The 10,332-nt window shown below is 48.0% G+C and overlaps 1 protein-coding gene across 22 annotated transcripts in view; it reads left to right on the top strand.

Annotated features, from left to right (window-relative positions):
* Window positions 1-10,332, top strand: part of HDAC7 (histone deacetylase 7) — a 242,137-nt gene that overhangs the window by 44,030 nt on the left and 187,775 nt on the right. The window lies entirely within an intron of this gene.

Below are 10,332 nucleotides of genomic sequence, written 5' to 3' on the forward strand. Positions count from 1 at the left end.
GGCCATTCTAACATTAAAAACCCTCCATGCATCTGTTTGACATTTGGCATTTTTAATCCCCTCAGAAGGGGAACTAGGCTTGCAAATTTCATTCAATTATGCCAAGAAATATTTTTTTAAAGTATAGGCAGTTTTATGTATGTATGTGTGTGTGTGTTTGTTTGTTTGTTTAAGGGTGCCTAGCACAACCCCCCCTGCAACTATTTGCCTAAAATCTGGCAGGCTTCATCCCCTCATCCATTTCTGTCAAAACCAAACAAAAAGCTGATTTGCTGATTTCCAAGGATATTCATTCAGGAGCACAAAAATTCAGATGTCAGAAACAAGATTCTGATTCATTCCCAGGTCAAACTGGATGGCCTCCAAAGCAGCCTGGGCCAATTTGGTCTGTTTTCCAAATTGGAATCTAAACCAAAACTTATGGTTGGTGCACCCCTTCGTGCTAGCTATGCCCCTGAATACCCCAATAAGTTGCTAGCCTACATTAGGGTTGGGCAGAAAGTAGATCTCTGGATGTTTTGGACTTCAGCTCCCAGCATTCTAGGCCACTGGCCATGATGGTAGGGGATTCTGGGAGTTGAAGCCCAAAACATCTGGAGATCTATCTTCTGCCCTCCCCTGGCCTAGGTTGCATGTAACGATAGTGAAAGAGTGTTTGACTTTACTTATTCCCCTGAGTGCAGAATGTTTGAGCATGCGCAGGACACCTGATAGTGCTGAGACATCCAAGCCTGCCTTGGGTGCCATTAGCTTAATTAACTTAACGAGCTGCCATCACAGACACTTGATCTGAGCACGCTTTGTGGACCTGGCTTTAAGATTGATCACCGTTGCTGTAATAGGTAAGAAACCTACAAGAAAAGAGAGAGGTTGTCATAGAGGCGTCACGAGAGAAATGGAGTGTGGGGGGTATGGATTAGGGTGGCCAGATGAAAAAGAGGACAAGGCATCACACACTGCACTTGCTGAAATTCTTCTACACACATATTAGAGGTGCAGGAGTTCTGTCCTCTTTTGCATCTGGTTCCTCTTGGTGGGAGGGGGGATTTGGGAAGGAATCTCCACAGTATTTTCCTTTCTTTATGTGGAACATTGGAGGAGGTAAATACACACGCGTGTGCACACACACACACACGCACACGTAGATTCAGGAATGATGTGTGCATTGTTTTTTCTGTATATCCTTTACGTGATATAAAGACAGATATGTGTGTCTGAGGGAGTAACAGTGCAATCAGTGGGGCTTACTCTTAGGAAAGCGTGCATAGGATCGCACTGAAAATTAGTGAAAGGGTATTCTGCTGGAGCTTTAGAACAGGGGTAGGCCACCTGATGCCCTCCAGATGTTTTGGACCACAACTTCCATAAACCCCAACCATTGGTCATGCTGGCTGGGGCTTATAGGAGTTGTAGTCAAAAACATCAGGAGGGTACCAGGTTGCCTATCCCTGCTTTAGAAGATTGGTGTGCCTTATGCCAGGGGTGGGCAGAAGGTAGATGTCCAGACTTTGGGACTTCAACTCCCAGAAACCCTTGCCATCATAGCCAATGGTAAGGAATGCTGGGAGCTGAAGTCCAAAACATCAGGGGCTCCACTTTGTACCCACTCCTGCCTTAGGCAGACTAACTCTTTTAGGCTGACATTCAAAAACAAACAAACAAACAAAAAACTATCACCCTATTATTAAAAATGTTGTAAAAGTTCTATATTTGCAAGTATTGAAGATAAGTGTTGCAGCAGCTTTTTTACTGTATCCTAGACTTTGCTTTTCATAGTGCTTCTTCACATGTTACATTTTAAAATGTGCATAACATAAGGCTGTTTTAAGTGTGCAGTTCAAAATGTAAAATGTGAATGAGACAAACAGGTGCGGGAAAACAATGGTCCCATCCAGGTTCACTCATGGGGGAGGTAGGATTGGTTGCCACTCCTAAATGAGTGAACTTGGTGGCAAACCAGGTTTGTTGCTCTGTAATGTGTGAACAGTGTGTGCCGGGCAGATATTTAGCAAGCGGCGCTTTCACCATTGCTTTATCTCCATGCCAAGTAAGCTTCACTTGGCTAACTTCAGTAGTCTGCTGTTGATGGCATTTCAGGAAGGAATTCTTGTTGGGGCAGGGCGGAGATTACTCCATTAGTGCCTGCTAGCTGCATCATAGGTTCTTTGGTTGGGGAGCCCAGGAGGGCTGGATGTGCTCCTCGGGCCTGATGGTCTGCACCCTGGTGCTGATCTGTCTTAATGAATTGGCCTGAAAAATGGCCAGGGAAAACAAACACACTTTCAATGTACAGGAGCCTTCCTGCTGTTTGCAAACCGCACAGCAGGATAATACTTCGATTAGGACCAATTTACCTATCATAAGATAGAGAGCAAGCTTTTGAATTCTCCAGGACTGTTTTCCAGGATGGATATTAAGCAGCGCAGGGTGGGGAGAGACGAAAAAGCTGGGTAGAATGTTGACAAAGTCTGCAGCTTGTAACATTCTCAAGATGAGAGGTGTAGTGGCTAGAACGCTGGACTTGGGAGATCCGGGTTCTAGTCCCCACCACGAAGCTCACTGGGTGACTTTGGCCAGTCACTGACTTTCAGCCTAACCTACCACACAGGCTTGTTGTGAGGATAAAATGGAGGGGAGGAGGATCATGTATGCCTACTGGAGGCCCTTTGGAGGAAAATCAAGATATAAATGAAGCAAACAAATAAATAAGATGGAGGGTAGGAAGTGCCAGACAGGCTTTCATGGTTTTAGACCCTGCAAAGTCCAAAACAGTTTCCAGGTTTCCAGAACCCTGCAATTTAGGTTGTCGTCTGCAGCGATGCTCACAAGAGTCCCAGGCGATCGTCTCTTAACAAGCCTGCTCATTCACGCAGGCCAGGCACCTGCCATTTTGGAGACAAGTCCTCAAATCCTTTTTTTAGAACAATGACAAAACAATGCAAACTACAAAAAAGAAAGAAAAGGAAGAAAACATAAAAGAAAATCCCACTGACAAGTGATCAAGAAGAGAAGCGACAAAGGATGAGTTTGTCAAGCCACAGAATTGTCATCCTGAAACTCGCCTTGGAAATTATACTGGCTTTTGCACATCACAGTGTGCAGACCACATGTTAGGACAATTGTGAGATGTATACAGTGGTGGGAAGGCCCATCGGCACACGCGCGTGCGAGAGAGAGAGATGTACAGAGCGCAGAGCAGGTGACATCTAAAACACCCTCCATTGCCGTCACGCACATGGGCAGAAATAACATGACCCGAGGTTTCAGTTTCTCCGTGTTCCTGAGCTGCGCTACAGGCAGGCACTTCGTCAGACTTGTCATTTGGGTTGCAGGGTTATCAGGCAGCTTTCCTACACACGCCGCTATCGTATGCTCCAGCTCTCCTTGTTTCCCAGGGACAGACCCTGCTTTCAGGGATTTGTCCCTGGAAAAGCCATGTCCCGGTTTTTGTCCCGGTTTTGCCCCGTCAGGAAGATTGTGGTGACGCCTTCAAGAATGATTAGTGTGCGCACACATGCGTGAGATTTGCTATTCTCCAGTGGCGGCTGGTGGCTCCGATATCCGTGGGGCAGTGAATCTGCTCCGGATTTCAGTCAGAACTCTGAAGGAGCTATCCAAGGTGTGAAGCACCTTGGATAGCTCCTTTGGAGTTCTGACTGAAACCCAGAGCAGATACACTGCCTCACTGACATTGGAGTCACCAGCCTCTGCTGCTGTTTTCTAGTTGCAGGGCAGTGTGGTGTAGCACAGAGGTGGGGAGAAGGTCGTTCTGGATCTGCTTGTAGTTCTCCGGGTGATTTGCAGTAGATTAGCACCGGTTTCTGACTCCCAATGGTTTAACAGTAGCAGTACCAAAATGACTCCCCTCCCCACGTCCCTAAATCATACTGCTAAAAGCGGGAAAGCTTCGGAGTAACTAAAAGTGTATCTCGGTGTGGAAGGACAGTGAGCTGTGTTCAGTTCTGGTGCTCAACAAATTCCTGAGCTAAGAATTCTTTCCAATTCTGTCTTTATGTCTTTGGCACCAGGCTCTGGTCGATGGATCTCAGGGTTCTTGTCAAAAACAAAGTAGATCCTGCAAGACTGAAGTCTGCCCATTAAATGCGGATTAGCATATATGCACAAGTGTACATTAGCACGAATATGAATTGGGGTAAGCGGAACAAAAGTCTGGTAAAGAAAATCCGATTCTGTCAACGAGCAGACAACGGAACGGAAGACACCTGACAATCCGCAAAACACAAATGGGATGGATTCAACAAAATCCATACATCCCTAATTGCACCTCAGCAATTTTGAGTGGATACCTGTCTTTGAAATCCTTTTGTTCCAGGAATGGCCACCTTAAGGTCAAAGACAGATATCAGTCCAAAATGTCTGAAGTATGACCCATTAACAACAGCCTGCTATGCAGAAATTTGGGAGGTGAAAGCATGGAGATCACGTCATCGGGGTGGGGTGGGGGGAACACCTGCTCACATTCCTGCATACCAAGATGCTGGTCAAAGTGGCCCTATGCCAGATAAATGCCACACTTATGTACAACACAGGTTAGCTGAATAGGGCAGATATCGAGGCTGGAAGAAACTCAGCTAATGCTGTTATTCTTCGCCAGAATCTTTTGCTACCTCCTTTTTTTCTTTTTCTTTGACTATGGATCTGGTTGCCAGACAAGGCTGGCCTCTCGACGTATTTGGCACCATGTGGCACACAGCCAACGAAATGATCCACATCGTTCAGGAAATTAACTTGCATCAATCCTACCTCTTGCCTGAGACAGCTGGCCTTGCCACTCTGGTAGCCTTGGGCAGGTTTCTGTTGGATTTGTTTTTACTTGTCAGATAGATGGGAAGATGAAACAGGGTGGCAAAGAATGATGGAGAACGTTCACAGGAGGCTAACTGGGCAAATTGAGCTTGCAATCCATTTGGAGGTTCATCTGTTGGATGGGTGCTTAGCCCTTCCCCCTGCCCATTGCTTTGGGATAGTTTTGAAGTGATCAGATGGACACTGAATGGAAAGTAAAATCAGAAGAGGTTTTCATATAGGTTTTCCAGGGAAGTGTCTCAAAAGCTGGGTCCTCGACCTAGGAACTTTTAAGGGTTTGTTCAGAGATTGACACCTGGAGAACAATATATGGCGATACATCAGCACTCACTGCACTTATGAGCTCTGAGGAAGATTTCCATCTGTGTTCTCTGGAGTGCCAGACAGTACTCTGGAAACAGCCCTCCATCTGAGCACCAAACTACATGCTGGGAGGTAGATCTGCAGGCTTGGGAACACAGGTCTCAGTTGAATAACAGCAAAGCAGGATGGAGGAGGGTGCCATTTGCTATGAGGGATGGGTGCTTAACCCTTCCCTGTGCCTCCCACTTTCCCTTGATACCCTCTTACCCCACACAGATGCCTTTCTGTGCGTGGTGAAAAGCATCTGGAACCCTGGCCTGGGAAGGAGTGGCTGGGAGGATGGGGTTGATGTGGGAAAGCGGCGGCAGGGGAAGGATTAAGCACTCCCTACTGCCACCGCTTCTCTGCAAATCACTCCCCTTGCCACTTTGCAGCTGTTGCGAGAGCAGAGCGCACCATATTTCCACTGCCAGTAGGGGGTGCTCTTCTTCCATCATCAGTGCTGCTGAAGCTGCGTGGGGGAACTGTTTGGAGATAGCCGTTAGTTCTGTTCAGAACCAAGGATTAATTCAGCAAGGCCCGGGAGGCTGCTGTTAATCTATTTTGCACTGAGATCTCCGAGTAAAGCGCTCCCTCTCAGCAATGTCCAGGATCTATGAAACAACTTGAAGTAGACACTCCAAGGAGCAGATTCCAGAAGGGGATCCCATTTTCTTACCATTAATCCATATCATGCGTCATTTTAAAATAAATGCTCTGGTCCAGAGTGGTGAGTGGGGCCGGTGTGATCATTTTAACTTTTGGTTCCTGTTATGAAAATGTCTAAAGCGGGCGCTGTCTCCAAGCCCCTGATAGCATTGCTGCGCCTGATTTACAAGCTATTCTCTCTCCGTTACAGGGAAGGACAGGAGTATTAGGGAGTGTAAGAGCTTCCCCTGTCCCATCTGCGAAGGGAGACAGATTACACACAAGGATGAGGGGTTCACGTGGGTGGCGCAAGAGGGGATCACGCATGTCTAGATCATGCATGCCATCTGCAGAATGGCATTTGTGCAGGTCTCGCTGTGTCAGCCACAATAGCCATGCCTGCTTTTATTATTATGTCCCACCTTTATTCCCTCTTGCAAGGAGCCCAGGGCGGCTTACACGGTCCTCCTCCTCTCCATTTGTATCCTTACAACAGCCCTGTGAGGTAGGTTAGGCTGAGAGTCATTGACTGGCCCAAAGTCACCCAGTGAGCTTCCATGGCTGAGTGGGGACTAGAACCCGGATCTCCCAGCTCCCAGTCCAACACTCTAGCCACTACGCCACACTGGCTTTTAGTAGAAGTTCACTCAGACTACATGATGTGGCTCCCCTGCCCTCGAGTTGGGAGGAGCTTCCTTCTGAGCTCTGCCCACTTTGGGCAGAAACACGATCCCAACCTTCCCCAACCTGGTGCCTTCCAGATGTTTTGGGCTTCAACTCCCCTCATCCCCGGTCAGCACAGCCAATGGTCAGGAATGCTGGGAGTTGTAGTCCAAAACATCCAGGGGGGATCAAGTTGAGTAAGGGTGCACTGTCCAGAGCCACCAACAGACCAGACAGATTACAGAAGGCTGGAGCCAGTGCGGTGTAGTATGGCAGTCTTCAAATATTCCAGACCCACAATCTGTATTTATCCCCCAAGCGCTTTCTCCATGGTCTTTGTCCATCTCTCCTTCCCTTAAAAGGAAAAGTGGTGAAGCTTGTGAAACTCACGTGTTTTGGGGTGTGAACTAGTTAAGGGTTAGGGTTCGCCAGCTGAAATCTTGGTGATGTAGTGCAGGACTGGACAACCTGGCACCCTCCAGACGTTTTGGACTACAACTCCCATCAGCTCCAGCTAGCATGACCAAAAGTCAGGGGTTATAGGAGTTGTAATCCAAAACATCTGGAGGGCACCAGGTTGCCTACCCCGATGCAGTGCGCATAATGTGCGTGAAAGGGCTGCACCTCTGGCCCTGCAGGGAATGATGCATTTTTTCTCCTGGCCTTGCTGAGCATGGCTGCCTCAGCTGTGGAAGCCTGTGCATGAAGACCTCTACGTACATAGGCTTCCCTGGGTCCAGGGACAGCAGGTTCTGGAACCTTTATAGCCCATTGTTCCAGGATCCGAGCTGACGCCTGTGGAGATATAGGTGGACCAGTGTCCCCACCTGAGACATCCCTGCTCTGTGGGGCTACGGCCACAAGAATCTGTGTGTCATTGCGGCCGGGGTCTGAGACGCGGCCCTGTAGCCCCTTCTTACCTGCTCAGCCCCTTCATGCGAAAAATGCATGAAGGGGCTATAGTGTGTTTGACTTGGGTCTGGGGAGACCTGGTTTACGTTCTACTTAGCTATGAAGCTTGCTTTGGGTAAGTTCCTTTCTCTTAGCCTCACTTCATCCATCTGTAAAATGGGAGTGTTAATGGCCACCAGCTTGCTGTGAGGGTGAATAATTACTGTACCAAACTTGAGAAACCTGCCTATGACAGGTTAGGCTGTTCGTACATCCATTCCGGGGTTGTCTACTCTGACCAGCTCTCCAGGGTTTACGTTAGAGGATCTTTGCTCGCTACCAGGTTCCAGATCCTTTTAACTGGACATGCCAGGGAGTGAAGCTGGGATTATTCTGCATACCAGTTCTGGCTCCAGGTTTTTGAGGGCCCTTGCGCAAGATCCCCTCACTGCACCCCCTCCCTCTGTGAGTCCACCTTCTCATGGCCATTGTCACCCGGTGCTCTTGTTCCTCGTCCTCTTTCTCATCATTGCTACCCCTTGCTTGGCTTGACAGGCAAAGCGCCCAAGTAGGCAGTGGCATCTACTGTTCCTCCTCTTCTCATCACCACTGTTGTCTGGGCCAGAGGGAAAAGCAGGTGAACAAGCAGGTTGCAATGGTGAAGTGGAGGAGCAACTCCAGGGAGCTCTTGTCAGTGGGCCCCTGCTGGGCTGCAGGACCTCTGCAGGTGCCCAGCCATACCTGTCCTTGACCCTGGCCCTGCTAAGGTATGTGCTCCTCCACTGAACCGTGGTCCCTATGACTTCGCATGGAAGCAGGCACTCTGGAAATGTTATGTTTTCATCTTGCAGAACTTAGTTTTCCAGCATGTGGGGTTTTTCTTTTTCTCTCGCAGCAAAATCAAAGGCCCGTCGTCAAGTAAACCTTGTCTTCTTTGGTTTTTCACCTTGTACACAGTTGGTGATTGTTTTGCCACAAAGATTGTGCAATCCCACAGAGTCCTTTACATTCCTTTCTTGGATTTTTTGGAAGTTATCTCAGCGAAACGTTATGTGAAATACAGGAAACGTTTATATAAGGAGAAAACAAACTCTGGCAAGAAATAACTACCCAGGAGCTGGTACTACCACTAGTCATTTCTTGGAAGAAATCCTTTGGAGGGAACTGAAGTTCTGGTAGCCCTCTTGGCTCCTCTAAATGAAATATGCAGAATGGGTGAAATTACATCTTTTTATTGGGTCAAGTGGTTGTTTCAAAGCCCGTGTACGTGATGAGCTGTTCAGTTATGCAGTTCTTGAGCCTATGTCAGTTTTCCCCAACCTAGTGCTCCCCAGATGTTTTTGATGACAACTCCCACCATTCCTGACCATTTGCCATGCTGGCTGGGGCTGATGGGAGTTGAAGTCCAAAACATCTGGAGGGCACCATGTTGGGAAAGGCAGTTGTTTGAGAAAGTTGTGCAGCAGAGTTAATATAATTTATTTATTTATTTATTTATTGCATTTATATCCCCCCTTTTTTCCTCCAAGGAACTCAAGGTGGCGTACATAATCCTCCTCCTCCTCCATTTTATCCTCACAACAACAACCCTGTGAGGTGGGTTGAGCTGAGAGTATGTGACTGGCCCAAAGTCACCCAGTGAGCTTCCATGGCCGAGTGGGGACTAGAACCCGGATCTCCCGACTCCCAGTCCAGCACTCTAGCCACTACACCACAAGACAAACAAAAACAGCTTGCTAAAAACTTTAAGAAGAATGTCTTGCCAGATTAGAGCAAAAGTCCCTCTGGGTCAATATTCTCCTTATAACAGGGAAGATGCTTCTTGGATGCTAGCAAGGAGTGGGTGAGGGTGAGGGTGGTGGTTATTCACTAACAGTGCAATCTTATGCATGTGTAATCAGAAGTAAGTCCCACTGAGTTCAAGCGGACTTACTGTCAGGTACATGTGGACAGGATTTCAACCTTAGCTGATGGCTGTCACCACATCTTGTGGTGTTGAGTTCCATGTGCTAATTGTGTGTGTGTTTGTGGGCGGGGGTGAGAGAGAGAGAAAGAAAGAGAGAGAGAGAGAAGTACTTCCTTTTGTCCCTGTAGATGGGACAAAAGGAATTTCATCGGACCACACTCTCACACATGCCATCTACAGGGACAAAAAACTCTCTCTCTATACCATTCATAATTTTATAAACCCCTATCACATCATCCCCTTAAACTAAAATCCTATACATTCTTAGCTGGAGCTTACTTTTGGGTAGATCTGTATAGACATGCACCGTGATCATGCCCCACCCACCCCCACCCCGCAAACACATAACCTTAGACCTGCCAGCCCCAACCTGTTGCCCTCCAGATGTTTGGGACTTCAACTCCCATCATCCCCAGCCAGCATGGCCAATGGTCAGGAATGCTGGGAGTTGTCATCCAAAACCATCTGGAGGTCAGGCTGCCCCAAGACATTTTGCTGCCTGAGGTGAAGGACAAGATGCCCCCACCCCCACATTCCATGTACAAAATCTGTCTGGGCAGGCAGATGAATCTGTCTTCAGTACTAATGATGAGGCAAGGTCCTCTGCTGAACCTGAAGGCAGCAGGCTAACTTAAGGGGCATAGAGTAGGCTGCACGGCACACAGCTCTCTTCTTGATCACCTTGCTGCCTCCCAGCACCTGCTACCCAAGGCAACTGCCTCACCCTGCCGAATAATAGGGCCGGCCCTGTCTGGAGGGCACCTGGTTGGGGAAGGCTCCCTTAGCCTGTCCTTATATGGAAGGTACTGTAAGCCCTGGATGGGAGGCGTATTCTTCCTGTGGCACCCGTCTGAGCTTAGTGCTGGTTCACACATAGGTGTTCATCATTTGCAACATGAAGTGATGACTTACAAGTGAGAATGAGCCATGGCAGATGGAAAGCCACAGAGCGATCATTCCTATCACCCGATGTCACCTTGGGTAGACCACGTTTC

This window comes from Heloderma suspectum, chromosome 2 (genome assembly GCF_057233095.1).
Source record: "Heloderma suspectum isolate Gila_16-S chromosome 2, 16-S_ref, whole genome shotgun sequence".
Taxonomy (NCBI): Eukaryota; Metazoa; Chordata; class Lepidosauria; order Squamata; family Helodermatidae; genus Heloderma; species Heloderma suspectum.